This window comes from Camelus ferus, chromosome 33 (genome assembly GCF_009834535.1).
Source record: "Camelus ferus isolate YT-003-E chromosome 33, BCGSAC_Cfer_1.0, whole genome shotgun sequence".
NCBI classification, from domain to species: Eukaryota; Metazoa; Chordata; class Mammalia; order Artiodactyla; family Camelidae; genus Camelus; species Camelus ferus.
Genome location: NC_045728.1, coordinates 4,226,035 through 4,241,176, shown reverse-complemented (window position 1 = coordinate 4,241,176; position 15,142 = coordinate 4,226,035).

Below are 15,142 nucleotides of genomic sequence, written 5' to 3'. Positions count from 1 at the left end.
CAGCACTCCGTGAGAGGTAACTTCAGAGAACCTCCCAGAGACAGGCACAAATACGGCTTCTAAGACCCCTGGGATTCCGAGGAGATGCTGAGCGAGGAACCCACAGAAGAGCCATGAGGGAGGAACACAGCAGGACCACACATTCCCCCAGCCTAAGCAGAGCACACCCTTCAAAGTCCCCGACGCGGAGACCCGCCTGTTCCCACGCGCACCAGCTCCCGGAGGGCAAATGAGAGAGGCCACCTCTGAACAAGAGGATCCCTGGGCTCCTGCCCGACGCCCTCTTCTCTTCCCTCTGGATCTGGCTCATTTTTCTTTCCCTCTTGCATGCCACATGATCTAGATTGCTCTGAAACCTCTCCTAATGAGTTCTTTCTCACATTGCAGCTTGGCAATTTCTTTAGCTTTCCACTGCCCGTTTTCATTTCTGAAGCATTCCCTTAAACTCGATGTCACCTCGTTGGTTTCCGTTGTGATGTCCGGCATGTAGCTAGCGGGAAACACTGTATTTCCATATTCTCCTCACAGAGTTGCATTTTCAGAGCAGCTGGAGAAGAGACTGCGGCAATCCTGTGAAATAGCTGGTGGGCAGAAAAGCGGATTGAACGAAACAGTGGGCTTCTTTTGCAATGTGACACCGCAGGGAGGAAAGGGTAGGAAATCAACCAGAGGCACAGAACTTTATTAATAGATAATATAAAATTTGATTCCTACATCACCGCCCCTCACTCTACCCCATCTCCCTTACTTTCTATTCGCTCTGCCTAGAACAGCCTGTTCTGGAAGATAATTCAGAAGCAGCCTCAGCTGCAGTTCCATGAACTGATCCAAATAGTTCCACTTTGTTCATTTCATTCACTTGAAGATGGTCTTCGTGTGTCATGAGTCAGAGCCCTTCCTTTCCAGGGTGACCGTCCATCAGGACACGTCCATTCCCAGGACAGCTGTGCTTCCATTTCTGTGGCAAAATCCTTCAGCCAAAATTTTAAAAAAGCCCAGTAGACGGTGACTTTTTCACTCCCCCATTTACAACACAGATACCCAAGAAACACAACCCTCCAGGATCCATGGCTGTCATTAATTCATCATTCTTCAGCTTACTTTCTCCTTACTGACCTTTGAGTTGATTATAATAACCACTGCCTTGCTAGTTTCCATGAGAGTTATAGATAGAAAACCACGTGCAAACGGTAACGTCCTCTGGGCACGTTCGCATCCCACCATGAGCTTCCAGCAGCACAGCCGAGGGGCGGGAAGCACCTTGGTCTGAACTTGGAGTGTGCACACCATCTTGGGAAGAGAAAAGCTTTTCCAGTCACACAGGCCCAGATTGAACCTCCACATCTCTTTCCCTGCTGGAGCACAGTGGTAACTGTCTGGGAATTAATCTGAGACTTCACGGGCAGGGCCCCATTCCAAGTGGCATCTCTGTAAAGACCAACTCCTCTCCCTTTAAACTGCAGGCCACGTGCAGAGAAAGGAACCTTCTTCTCCGCCACGAATGGCGGCATCCTCGCCTGCCCCGCCTTTCCCTCAGTCCCTCCTGTCCCCTCTCCCTTCACTTCTCCATCCCAGTATTTGCCGCCCAATTACTGGCCTTACAAGGACTTCCTGGGCCAAGCTGTCTTCCCTGCCCCCCAACAGCCTCATTACCCCGGCAGGACCTCCTCCTCCTCTGCAACCCAAACTCAGGCTTCCCCCCCCCCAGACTCCCTGACCCTACCCCAATGCACACATGGCCCCTCTTGGCCGACACCAGTCAGCTCCTGTTCCCCAGGGTGATAGGTCAGAGGGACGGCTCAGCCTCCATAGGTCGGAGTCATCGAGAGGCCAGCTGTGCTCAGAGCCCCACCAGGACCCTCTAACCTTTTGCTCACTCAGCTGCCACCATCTGTTGACCTTGGAGGGGAAGCACCCCCCACCCACCACTCAGACAGGGCAGCCGGCGGGCACCTGCACAGGGCACGGCCCTGGGGGCACAGTGCTGCCTCTGGGGTGACGGTGACGTGGAGATGGTACCTGGCTGCAGCAGCGTTGGGGATGATGGAGCGGGGGCAGGAGCAGGTGTGGGGAAGTGGGTGAGGAAGAGACTGACACGTCCGGGGAGGGGACGCCGGCAGCTGGGGAGAAGTAGGTGTTAGGTTCTCCAGAGACACAGACCCACAGGAGACATGTATATAATATATAATACCTTGTAAATATATTAATAGAACGCGTCTGTGTGTGTCATGTGCGTGGATTTGGGGGCAGGGCAGGAAGAGAATCAGTACTGTCTTAAGAGGCAACTCCCTCAGGGAGGTCATCACAGTGTCTTCAGGCAACGCAGGGTTAACCTCGGATGGGAGCACAAAGGATGATACCCCTGCGAGTGGGGAGTCCTCTTCCGCTGGTCAAGAGGACTCATCAGAATTCAGGGGCTTAACGTCCCCAGGTTCATTGTGATCTTCCCCCTGTCCCCATTTCAACCCAGGATCCTATCCGTCCCTGGCCAATGCCCTTGCTTTGTCAGTAGACACCCTAGCAGGCTGGGAATTCAGCTCGCCTGGTAAGGCAGCCACGTGCATGGTAAGTCAAGTAGCATCACCTTGTGCCATGAGTCAGCCACCTGAGCTCTGCATCTGAATTTCCACCACCGTCTCAGTCCTGCAGCTGCAGAGGACAAGGGTCTCATCAGGGCACACACAGACACTAGGTCACTCATGCGGCACCGGAGCTGGGAATTCAAATCCCGGAGCTGAGCCTTTCCTATTGCTGTTTTGTCCAGAGACATTAGGAGCAGCCAGCTAAGGTCGTTATGTCCATTCATTTCCGAAAGGGTTCAAAAGTGTCATATACACAGCATCTTGCTTCTTGTAAGTGGTCAACTAGGAGCATCCAGTGTGGGTGTTTTGCAGATCTTGATAAACAGTTCATGTCCTGGACTACGACTGGAAATAGAGTCATTAGCATCTTTAAATCCCATCAACTTAGAGAGCCAATTCCAGAAACCCCACGACAAATTCACAAAACTCATCCTTCAAATTCTGTCCCTTTACAACCAGAGTTGGTACCAAAATCTGATTTAGTCAGGGTTCTCTGGAGAAACAGAACAAGGAGGAGAGAAGGTCTGTCTGTCTGTGTGTCTGTCTGTCTGTATTTGTTATGAGGAATTGGCTCCTGTGGTTCTGGAAGCTGAGATGTCCCATGATCTACCATCTGCTGGGGGTATAATTCAGTCTGAGCCCAACGTTTGGGAAACCGGAAGAACCGAAAGCATAAACCCCAGTCCCAGAGCGGGAGCAGCTGATGGGAGATGTCCCAGCCCAGCAGTGGGGCAGGAAAAAGGGGGTAACTTCTTCCTACCTCTGCCTTTTGCTCTATTTGGGCCCTCGATGGACAGGAGGAGGCCCGCTCCCCTTGGGGAGGACCGTCTACTTTATTGAGTCCAATGATTCAAATGCTAATTTTGCACCCAGACACCATGTTTAATCTACGTGTTCTGTAGCCAGTCAAGCGGACACACAAAATTAACCCTCACGATATAAAAAGAAGTGAACGGCCTCGGTGGTATTTAAGAGTTACAGTTGGCAGGACCTCATCGTGAGGCAGGAGAGAAGCTGGGGGGTAGGTGAGAGATGTGCAGAACGACCCCCCCACTTGGGGCTCAAGCCCCTGGATGAATGGGGTAACGTTCACTGAGACAGAAAACAGTGGCGAATGACCAGGCTTTGGAAAATAGTCAGTCTCACTTTTTACGTGTCGGTTATGAAGTTCCTGTGATACATCCGAGGGAAAATGTTGAGATGGGAAAAAGCCTGAACAGAACAGTCAGCTAGATGGGAGACACACCAGCAGAAGCTGCCCGGGCTCATTAAGGACAAAGGAAAGAGCACTTCAAGGAGCAGAGAGAGAGGGTGGTGACGGTGTGCCCGCTAAGAGGTAGTGTGATGAGGGCTGAAAAGGTCCTGAGCGAGACCTGCTTCAGGGCTGCGGGCAGCGGGGCCACCTAGAGGGGCCAAAGGGTGTGTGAGGTGAGAAAACTGAGGTGTAAGACACGCCTCCTGGAAGCCTGGCTCTGAGGCTGAGGAGAGGACTAAGGCAGTGGGGGTGTCTGGAGAGAAACGGGGTGGAGGAAGGTGGTGTCAGGGTTCTGATTGTCTGCTGCTGTTTAAAGATGCTGCAGACTCCGCATGTTTAAACGCTGCTGGGAAACGTCAGGAGGAGAGAGGAGGAGGCCACACCATCATCAACAGGTGATCCCTGAGACAACGCGGCACCCAGGTGACGCCACAGTGGAGAACCCCTCTCCAAGGAATGTCTCACTCTTCCCCGGCTTTCCCCATCGCCTCCTCCTCCCTTCTCTTTGCCTCTCGAAAATCCTGTTGATCCTTTGTTGCCCAGATGAAGCCAAAACCCTTTTTCTTCTTGCCCCACCTAGCCCTGGTGCTCCTCACCCCACTGAATGCCCGGAGGCATTCACCACTCACACAGAATGATGACCCATGTTCCCTAGATGTGCTGAGTGTCTACCAGCTGGCCGTCTGTCAGGGCAACATTTCCTTTCTTTTATTGTGACTCCCTCAACACCAGCCTCTGGACTGACATGCAAGATGAAGGGGCTTTTACTCTGTTTCTGTTTTGTAGATGATTTCATTTGTGTCTTTTCTTTTTTTTTTTTTTTAGATTCCTCATATGAGTGATGTCATATGGCATTTTCCTTAAGTTCATTTGTGTCATTATTTTAAGATTCCACATAGAAGTGACATCGTATGATATCTCTTTCTTTGACTTACTTCACTTAGAATGACAATCTCTAGGTCCATCCATGTTGCTGCAAATAGCATTATTTTATTCTTTGTTATGGCTGAGTAGTATTCCATTGTATAAATATACCACAACTTCCTTATCCAGTCATCATAGTAAACAATCTTATGGTTACCAGGGGAAAGAGGGTAGGAAGGGATAAATTTGGGAGTCTGAGACTTGCAAATGTTAACCACTTTATATAAAAATAGATTGAATAAAACAAATTTCTTCTGTATAGCACAGGGAACTATATTCAAGTTCTTGTAATAACCTTTAATGAAAAGAATATGAAAACGAATGTATGTATGTATGCATATGACTGGGACATTGTGCTGTGCACCAGAAATTGACCCATTATAACTGACTGTACCTCAATTTTAAAAAAAGATAAAGCAGCTTTTACTGCAGAAAGGAATCCACACAGGAGTCAGGGGAAGGGGAAGGACCTCGGGGCTCCCAGCTGCACATCAGGACTCCAGCTCTTAAGGGACCGCGCAGAGACAGACAGATGTCCTGCCAACAGGGTCCACATTTCTCAGGAGGATGGTCGGGCTGAGCTACTGGCAATCAAGAAGAGGCACAAAACAAGAGCGCGGGAAGGGGAGCCTCGGAGGGCCCGGGGCGTTGCCAGCATCCCGGGTTCCTGTGTCTGTCGTCCCCTCATCATCAAGCGTGTCAAACTAAGATAGGAGCTAATCTCAGAAGCCATTAGAAGGTGCTAAGAACTGATGAGGTGAGAACGCCGTGGAGAGGGCACGTCTGCTCCGCACAGGCATCAGTCACTCGCTCAGTGGAAATGGCAGGGACGCAAGCTGGCGGGGCGGTGGGGGAGCAGCTGACTTGGCCCAGGCAGCACAGGGCCTCCTGGGCATCGGTGCCCAGGCAACGTCCCTGCAGGCGTCTGGCACCTTCCGACGACTTGTTTATCACGTCTGTCTTCAGAATTCTAGGCAGGGCAGGGTTAGTATACTGAGTGGATAAAGAAGGTCGAGGTATGTAACGTGCCTAGAACGGCGCCTGAAAGCTAGTAAGCAGGCGTGCTCACTGTGTTGCTGGCGGAGCAGCAGCAATAACTGTCGTCATCCTGGACGAGCAAGAGGGAAGGCCGAGAAACCTGGGTTCGGATGGTGCATCTTCTGGTTTCCCAGAGTTACCTACCAATAAGTCGTTTAGCCTCTGATTGTTCTCTTCATTACAAAGTGAAGTTACTCCTGCCTCTCACGCAGGCGTGTCGTGGGGGGAACAGAACACACAGCAGTAAAGCCCAGCTGAGCCCACCGGGACTTCTCCTGGGGTGGCGTCTCCCCGGGCACGGAGGGGCTTTCACAAATGCGGCTCTTCGCTCCCGGAATCCGCCCGCTGAGTCACTGCGGAGGAGAATTTGTGTGTCAGCTTCGTTGGGCCAAGGTGCCCAGATCCTGGGTCAGACATCACTCTGGAGGGTGTTTCGGATTCGATTAACGTTTAAATCGATGGACTTTGAGTAAAGCAGATTGCGCTTTATAATGCGGGTGGGCCTCTCCCGAGTAGAACAGAAGACTGGCCTCTCCCGGAGCAGGAAGGAGCTCGCAGCAGACGGCCGGCAGGCTTGACAGCTCCTTCCCCGGACTCCAGGCTGCTAACCTACTCTGCAGGTTTGGGACTTGCCAGCCACAAAACCCACGAGCCAATTCCTTAAAACAAACCTAAGGACACATCCTGTTGGTTCTGTTTGTCTGGAGAACTCTGACTAATACAGACACAAAACTCTCTCTGTGGTCAGAACGATGCAGCTTGAGGCACCCACCTCCCCAGCACTGAAGAACCAGCTAGAATGTCTGTCTCGAGGGCTACAGAGAAGGACTGCACGTCCCGTGTCAGCGCTGCTTGTCTGCCTGGCTGGGCTGGGCTGAGCGCGCACTGACGCTCACAGCGGCAAACCTGTCATTATCGGACGTCGGGAAGGGAGGGCCCGAGAGACGGGCAGGGGGGAGAGAACCTGGTCTCTGCAACAAGCGCGTGCATCCTCGTTCCTGACCTGACACGGGGCTAGAGACAGGCTAGTAACAACAGCAAGATAATGCGTTTTACTATACAATCCACGGTTAGGCACACCGTATGTTACGTTCCCAGAAGATAGAAGGAAAATCTTCAGATTTCAGAGATGTCAAAATGGGGGGAAAAAATGTATCTCAGAGTGAATAAAATAGGATGATGATGGTAAAAAGATGTCTAGGACTTGCTATGCGCAGGTACCGTCCTGAGCACTCCACATGTGTTAATTCATTTAAGACAGCAAACCTATGAGATGGAACCTATTATCGTCCCACTTTATGGATGAGGACACTGAGACTCAGACAGATGAGGCGCCCTGGCCAGGCTCACTCAGCAACTAAGCAGCAGAGCTAGGGTTTGAACCCAGGCAGACTGGCTCCAGAGTCCACGCTCTCAAGGGCTCCCTAAGAACTAAAGTTAGGAGATGGCTCGCTCGGAATCTGTCCCACTGTCCAGGGACTTGCACAGCCCACAGCCCGTTCCAGAAAGTTCAGTGGCTGTCAATCAGCTTGGCTGTAAGTGACCACTCTTAAATGTACCATTAGCTTTTTTGAGAAGTTCAAATAAAATACATCCACAGTGATTCACGACTGTGTCTGGAAGTCACGTTGCCAAATGGTAAATTTGGGGAGAGGACAGAACTCAAAGCTCCATGTGGTCACCTGGATTTATGGGGAGGACGTCACAGTGCTTCACCTACTCACAGCCCTCACCCATGAATTCACTCAGTAAGTAATTATCACACCAGCCAGGTGCAGGACAGTTGCTAAGGGCCAAAGATCCGGAGGAAACGGGAGAGAGCACCTGTTTCCCACCGCCTCCCTGCACTTGTGCACGTTTAACAAAACACCTGGCTCGGGAGGAGAAGGAAGCAGAATGTCGGGAGTGCCCTGCAGGTCCCCTCTGAGATGGCTTATTCTTCCCCGATAGCTCTCCTCTGCGTATTCATGCCATCGTGGGGGCATCTCACCTCAGCAGAGTGATGACGCCGCCACTCCAGTTCCCATGGAAACCGAACTGGGACAAGAGGAACAGAAGGCTCTTCAAGGTCATCAGAGCACAGGAGAGTGGATACAAGGACAGCAAGGATGGGGCACTCTTCCTCCGGCTCAGCACTGAAACATGTGGCCCCCATCAGCCACACGACCTTGGGGCGCTGGGCGTGGGTTCTGGGAGAGGAGCCTGAGCCCTCGGCATTGCGTGGGCAGCCAGGCAGCTGAGCCCAGGACCAGGCTGGGGGTGGGGACCATGCCTTCTGCCTCCCGGCCCAGCCCCACCCCACGTCTGGTCCCAGGGAGACGTGCGAGGCATGTTTGGGGCATGAATGACTGTCCCTGTGTGCCCTTCCCCCTCCTCAGAGCCACAAGGCTCCCAGTGTGCTGCCTTCATTACCAGACGTCCTGGAGCCGAGGACTGCCACTCTGCGGGCCATCTGCTCAGAAAGCCCAGTGTGACGCGGACGAGTCTGGGGCAGGAGGGATGCAGAACCACCTCGTCAGCCTGCACTCTCCTCCTTGCTCCTCACCGTGGGGCTGTCTGCTTCTCCCCTTGGCCCTTCCTTGTTTGACACCCCAGCCATGAATTTTCCTTCCTTCCGAAAGCCTCAGGAAAAGACCTTTCTGCCTCCCAGTAGCCCAGGCTTTGGAGCAGGGCCAGCCATTCCCCCAGAGCTGTTTATCAGTCCTGTGCATCCCCAGGTCTGTCCAGGCCCAGACAGGTCACCAAGCCTGAGGACCCTGCCCCTGAATCACGTGAGGCTGGGAGTCCAGGTACAGAAGTCAGAGACAAGATGGCTTCATGGGAACAGAGTCCCCGCAATGACTGGCAAGGACATTCATTGTGCCAGGCACCTGCGGTATCTCCGTGGGGCTCTGGGTCGCCCACCAGCCCAGGCCCTGCCTCCAGACTCCACCGTCTGAGCTGGAGCATCTCTGAGCTGACTCCGGGGAGACCCTGTCTGCTGAGACTGGCTTCTCCTCATTTGTCCTCTGGGCCAATACTTAAGGGGTTGAAAACAAGTGCAGGGTATAAGCAGGGGGCGCAGCACTGGGGTAATAATGATTCTTAATATTGTTAGTGTGGGTTTATTCCTTCTGCAGTTTTGCTGGGACCACGGGGGAGAGGTGGACCCACGCCGGGTGCAGGAGCCGGGCTGGGCTGCGCTCACACGCCAGGCGATGCCCCGACTCGACCTGGTGGTGGGAGTGGGGGAGGGCGCGGGGCGGTGGGGCCGGCTGTCAGGGACGGGTTGTGCCCCTTTAGGGGCGGCAACGACCCTCGGTTCCCACAGTTTTAAAGTGTGGGCTACAGCGACTCTCTAAGGATGCTTCGAGCTGTAAAATCTCAGGATTCTCTGGAAAGAAATCATATTAATGGTTAACAGTCATTTCCTCCTCAAGGCCCAGGCACAGCGCTGACAGCTGCCCGCCGACCCGCAGCCCCTGCCCGGCTGCCGGGAGACCGCACGCCAGCTGCCCAAATGCAGAGGCCGCGGGCCGGCCTCCTGGGGCTGGAGGCGGGGCGGCGCGGGGACTTGGCTGCCAGCGGGGCCCGGGGGGCGCGCGGCCTCCCGGCAGCGGGGACGTCAGGGCCTGTGAGCCTGGGCGCGCGCCGCCACCGCCCCGACCACGACCTCGGGGCGGATGCGGGCGGGGCTGCTCGGGCCGCGCGGGGAGGAGCGCGGAGATGCGGTGCCGCCGCCGACAGCGCCCTCCCCCGGGGGACTGTCCCCGGGGTCACGGTCAGGCCTCCTCCCAGGCGGCCACACACACAGACAGACAGACAGACAGAGCGGCCGCACAGCTCCCAGCTGCCGGGCCCCGGCCCTTAGGAGAGGACCCCGGCCGTGCCCGTGTCCCTGCTCCCGCGGCTAAAATTACTCCTGAAAGTTACTGGTCACCACCACGGTCCACACACGTGTCACCTACTCTCTTCAGAGCGTTTTCTCACATAATGAGGGTCTGCATTCGTCCTCCCGGTTCTGAGGGTGTCATGGCTGCGATCACCACCCCCAACTTACAGATGAGGCAGTGGAGGCTTCAAGAGAGGGAACAACTTAGCAAAGCCACATGGCCCGTTTCCTCAGATCTGGTGTGGAATCAGGTGGGGATAAATCAGGTGGTCGCGTTGCTATTAATAAAGGAGGTGTGGCCAAAACCAAAACTTCCTGATGCCTAGTCCACACCATATTCAACTGGACATGCTTCCTAAAAGGGGTTCTGAAGAGCTATTCTGTCATCCAACACCAAACCCTCTGCCTTAGAGGTTTTCACATACACCTGTCCTGCGCATCTCTAAGAAATACTGCCGTTAAAAAACTAAACCTATTTATTCTGTTATTTTCTAAACCTTGGGATCATGTGATCTCTTGGGGGTGGGGGCTGGGGAGATGCTCATTAACAATGATGATCGTGAAACCAAACTGGGGTGGCACTGCACAGGTGCCCGGGAAGCCCCCGTCAAGCAGCGGGGTGGAGGGCAGAGCTGGCTGGTTCCAGAAGGGAGCGGGGGGTGGGGGGAGCTCCCCGGGGAACAACAGTGTCTGACTCTGACTCTCCTGGGGAGGTCCTTGAAAAATACAAGTTCTCTGGCCATCGAAGAGACAACTAGTTCAGCAGGGCATAGAAATCTATATTTTTAAGCAAGCTCTGCAGGTAATTCTGAAGTGCGTCCAAGTTTGGAAACTCTGTGGAGGCTCAGAAGCCCTGCTTGGACTTAGCCTATGAAAGCGGAGAAGCCAGACTCTAAATGTTTATGCCATTTCCTAAAAACAGCAATGAACAGTATTGGAGAGTTTAAAGCCATGAAATCACACTTAGAAATCATGGCATCTCAGCCATAAAAAAGAATGAAATAATGCCACTGACAGCAACGTGGATGGACCTAGAGATGATCATACTAAGTGAAGTAAGTCAGAGAAAGACAAATGTCATATGATATCACTTCTATGTGGAATCTTTTTGAAAAAAATGACATAAATGAACTTATTTACAAAACGGAAATGGATTCATAGACATAGAAAACAAATTGCTGACTACCAAAGGGGAAAGCCAGTGCGGGCAGGGGGAGGATGATAAATTAGGAGTTTGGGATTAGCAGATACACACTACTATATAGAAAACAGAGAAACAACAAGGTCCTACTGTGCAGCACAGGGAACTATATTCAATACCCTGTAATAACTTATACTGAAAAAGAATATGAAAAGTATATATATATGAATCTCTGTGCTGTACACCAGAAACTAACACGACATTGTGAATCAACTAAACGTCGATAAAAAATAAATAAATAAGTAAATGAATAAATAAAAAGAAATTATGGCATCTTATAATGAAAGCACCCCTTCGCTAGAGTCCAGGGGGCAGATGACATTCTATCCAAGTGCTGTGGATCACGGCTCAAATCTTACCTTCTCTTTCCAGGGCCGGCTCCAAAAAAAGGGTCATATGGGCCCCCAGTGTCCGCTGCCAGGTCGGTGCCCTTGAAGTGCGCTCGTGAAAGTGGGAGAGAGGGGAGGAGGGGGCCGCAGCCTGCCGGGCACCACGGAGGCCCCCTCCGCCCTCGCCCACGAACAGGACACCGGTGAGTGACCAGCGAGTCGACAGCGCCATCTGGCGGCTCCTTCGCAGCACGGCTCTCCCGGAGAGGCATCTGGAGCCGCCCCGTGGTTACAAACGCAGCCCTTTCCTGCAGGGCTGAGCGTGGGCAAAATAACGGTTTTCTAAAGTTTTCGTTTCCATAAATCTTCTCTTTCTTAAACATTTATCCATTCATTCAACAAACCTATTTGCAAACGTACCATGCGTCATATAGACACATATAAAAGGGGAAAACAGAGGAGGTGGATTGGGAGCAATGAGAGATGCTATTTTAGATACAGCGGTCAAGGGAAGTCTTTCCTAAGGTGGTGACATTTGGGCAAAGATTTAAGTGGGGGAGCAATCGCACCGACACGGGCACCCGAGCACGGCGGGGCAGGAGCTGCAGGGCAGAGGTTGAGATGCGCGGAGGAGGCACACTGATCGAAGAACGAGGTCAGCCAGGCCGAGTGATGGAGCGGGGACGGCGGGGGGCAGAGGGTGGCTGACTCACCAACAGCCTCCAGAGTACCTGCCTCTGGCCAGCCTTCCTCCATTTCTCAGGACTGAACAAGTCACTTTCTTTTTACCTCCAGAAGCTTTTCTTGAATCTACGATCTTGAAACTTGTGGGTGCAGGCCAGCTTCTCGCCACCATTGTGGGGCCCCCAAATGTGGCCTTCACCAGGCAACCTGCCCCTCAGTTTCTTTTGTCTGGAGAACTATTACCTCAGAGACTGTCTGGGGGTTCACAGTAGGGAGCATTGTTTCCCGAGGCGAGGATACGGTCGGTCGTCAGTAAGCGGTGTAAGGGGAGGAATCAGGCGGAGAGCCGAGAGGTGTGCAGACGTCGGGGCTGCTCCCTGCTCCCGGGGCGGCTCTCTCTCCAGGCACCGGGTGACCACACTGAGCTGGTCACCTTCCCCATGGTTGGGCAGGGCTTTGGGATGCGTTCAGGCTGTGAGCAGGAACGACCTGCATTTCCTCTGGGCCACATTCTAACTACCTGCAAGGACCCCTCCACCCCACCCCGTGGTCCCCTCCCTGCAACACCATCCCAGGCACCTGCGTCTTCAGATGACGTAGCCAAAGGGTGGGGGAGCCCAGTGGCCGCACAGAAGACTGTCACCAGGAGGGGCACCTGACCTGCAGCAGACTGAGCAGGAAATACACCCTTTTCTGCGTTAAGGTGTTGAGATTTGGGTAATGTCACTGCGGCATGAGCCTAGCCAGTCCTGACGGCGAGGGGTTGCTAGCAGCGCCGCGTCTCCAGCGGCCCCGGGTCGGGTGACAGTGCTCTCTGAGGAGCCCCTCTGGGCAGCAGCACAGCAGAGACTAGAGCGGCAGACCCGCTCTGCACTGGCAGAGAATAATGGGAAATAAAGGAAAACCTTTATCATTTACCGCAAGTTTTACCTTTCAAAAATGGAGACAAAGTCATCTCTCTTGAGCAACTCTCTGGTGAAGCACCACGTCTTCCCCTCTGATCCTTCCTGCAGCGGCTCCGAGTGCAGCTCCTGCTCCGGGTGTGTTACCGAGCCCACGAGCCGGGGGGCGACACAACAAAGCCAAGCCTGCAGCAGGCGTCTCCGTTAGCAGAGAGCGGGCGCAATGCAGCTGGTATCAGCCGTCACACCCGGGCCATCTGCATGCAGGTGTCCCCTGAACAGGGTCTTGAGAAATCAAGGGCTCTCCCCACGACCGGTTGTTCAAGTCTCACCCTGAAGTTTCATTTTAACCACGAAATTACGTCTGGCATCTCTACTGATCAAGACTCTCTTCCTGCAAGATACATGTCAATTATGTGAAACTTTTCGGCTTTTCAGAAAGGCTGACAACCGATTAAGCTCTTCATGATACAACTGCACAAGCACAATGTGACCTCTTTCCCTTGACCGCTGCGCGGTCTGGCACCGTCTCACAATGCAAAGCCTGGGTAACTTACCAGGAGTTTGCCCTCCTGCTAAGCCCTTTAGAAACTTCTATTACCTAATTCAGCCACAGCAACCCCCAGCAGAAGGTACAGTGAGTCTCGTTTGAGAGATGAGAAAGCCAGAAGTAGTCTGAGGAGGGTTTTAACAGTTCTGTTAAGGGCTTTAGAATGAGTAGGTAGCAGCCAGGACTCAACTCCCCAACCTTAACGTCTACTTTCATTGGAGCATAAGCTGGTGTCAGGGGTACTGGCTCAGACTCTCAGCCCCGCCTCTCTTGAGCAGCTGTACAACTGGCTGAAGACTAACCCTGTGTGCCTTGGCGTCGTCTATAAACCAATGAGGGACAAGCGAGTTCATAAATGTAAAACGCTTACGACAGCGACCGGCACTAGAGTAAGCACAGTGTTCGTTATCACTGGCTGTTAAAACACTGCCATACATCGCCACCATTGATAAAATACGTAAAACTAAAAAGACAAGCCTATTACGTGCGAGAAGTTCTTGTAGAACCTTTGGTGAGAAAGGAAGGCACATCACCTGGTTGTAAGAGTTCTGTTTTCCCTGAACACGGTGTTGGAGTTGCCCGTCTGAAGAGCAGCACGCACGCTCTGAAGTTCCCAAGCAGCCGAAACGGCTCACACCCGAGACCTGACTGCGTAAGTGTGTAACTGCCGTCAGTGGTATATTCAGTCTTCAGCCTTTTACCAGTTTTAGAGAATGTGACATTGCTTTCCATATTATCTGGCAGCTCAATTAGTCCTAACTTCTGTGTGTCGTTGCCATAAATAATACAAACGGGGCTTAATATTGAACCACTGGGGGCAGAGAAATTAACAACAAACTTCTGTTCCCTTATCACTAATATGACAGGGAACCAAGGTGCAAATGAGAAGAAGTGGTGAAGCTCTACGAACTGGAGCCGGTTCCCCTTGAGAGGAGCTCAGTACAGATGGTGCCTGGGCCCGCGCTTCTCACACCTGTACCGGGGTCACCGGGAGGCGCTAAAACTGCAGGCCCCCGAGTCCAACCCCAGACCTCCCGAGTCAGACTGTCTGGGCGTGGCTCAAGGAATCTTATGTTTAGCTGGCTCTTTGGGTGCTTAAACGGTTTCTAAGCTTTGAGAACTATTTGTCCAGTTTTAAACATGAACAAGTGGCCGAGAAATCCCAGAGTGTTCTTCAGAATGTTCTTAGGAAATGAAAAAAGGAGCACTGCTCGAATGTCAAGGATGCACGTGCACCTGGCACGCCATCCTCCTTCCAGCAGCTAGTGGTGGGGCGAGAGCTTTCCCGCAGAGTTAGTGGTGGGGCGAGAGCCTTCTGGCAGTTAGTGGTGGGGCCAGATGCCTCGCGGGGGCCAGCATTCTTCTACGGGGAGTTACTGAACATGGAAGATGCCACTGTGTCTAATCATAGAGCTTTCTCACAAAACGTCAAGTGCAGGGAAAACTCTTAAGAGAGTTCTTGTTTTATTCTCCCTTCTAAGCGTCTGAAACTTGGGTACCCAAGTACTTTGTTAGGAGAAAAGAATCAGAAGCTCTGTGTAATAAACAGATGACACCAAGTTCTGACCTTTCAGGGTCTCCGATCAGAATTTCTTTTGCTCACCATCTTGACAAGCTTATTTATTTTGAATGGTTATTTTGAGGAAGAGGAAGTTTTACAGGTAGCTCGTGGACAATAGCGAGAAGAGACAGTAGGAAGAAAAGGAGGATATAGGAAATTTAAAAAAAAAAAAACAAAAAAAAACCCCAGCAAGAACACAATAGGACAGTGGTGATGGAGCACCTGGTACAGAAGCACTCTTTATC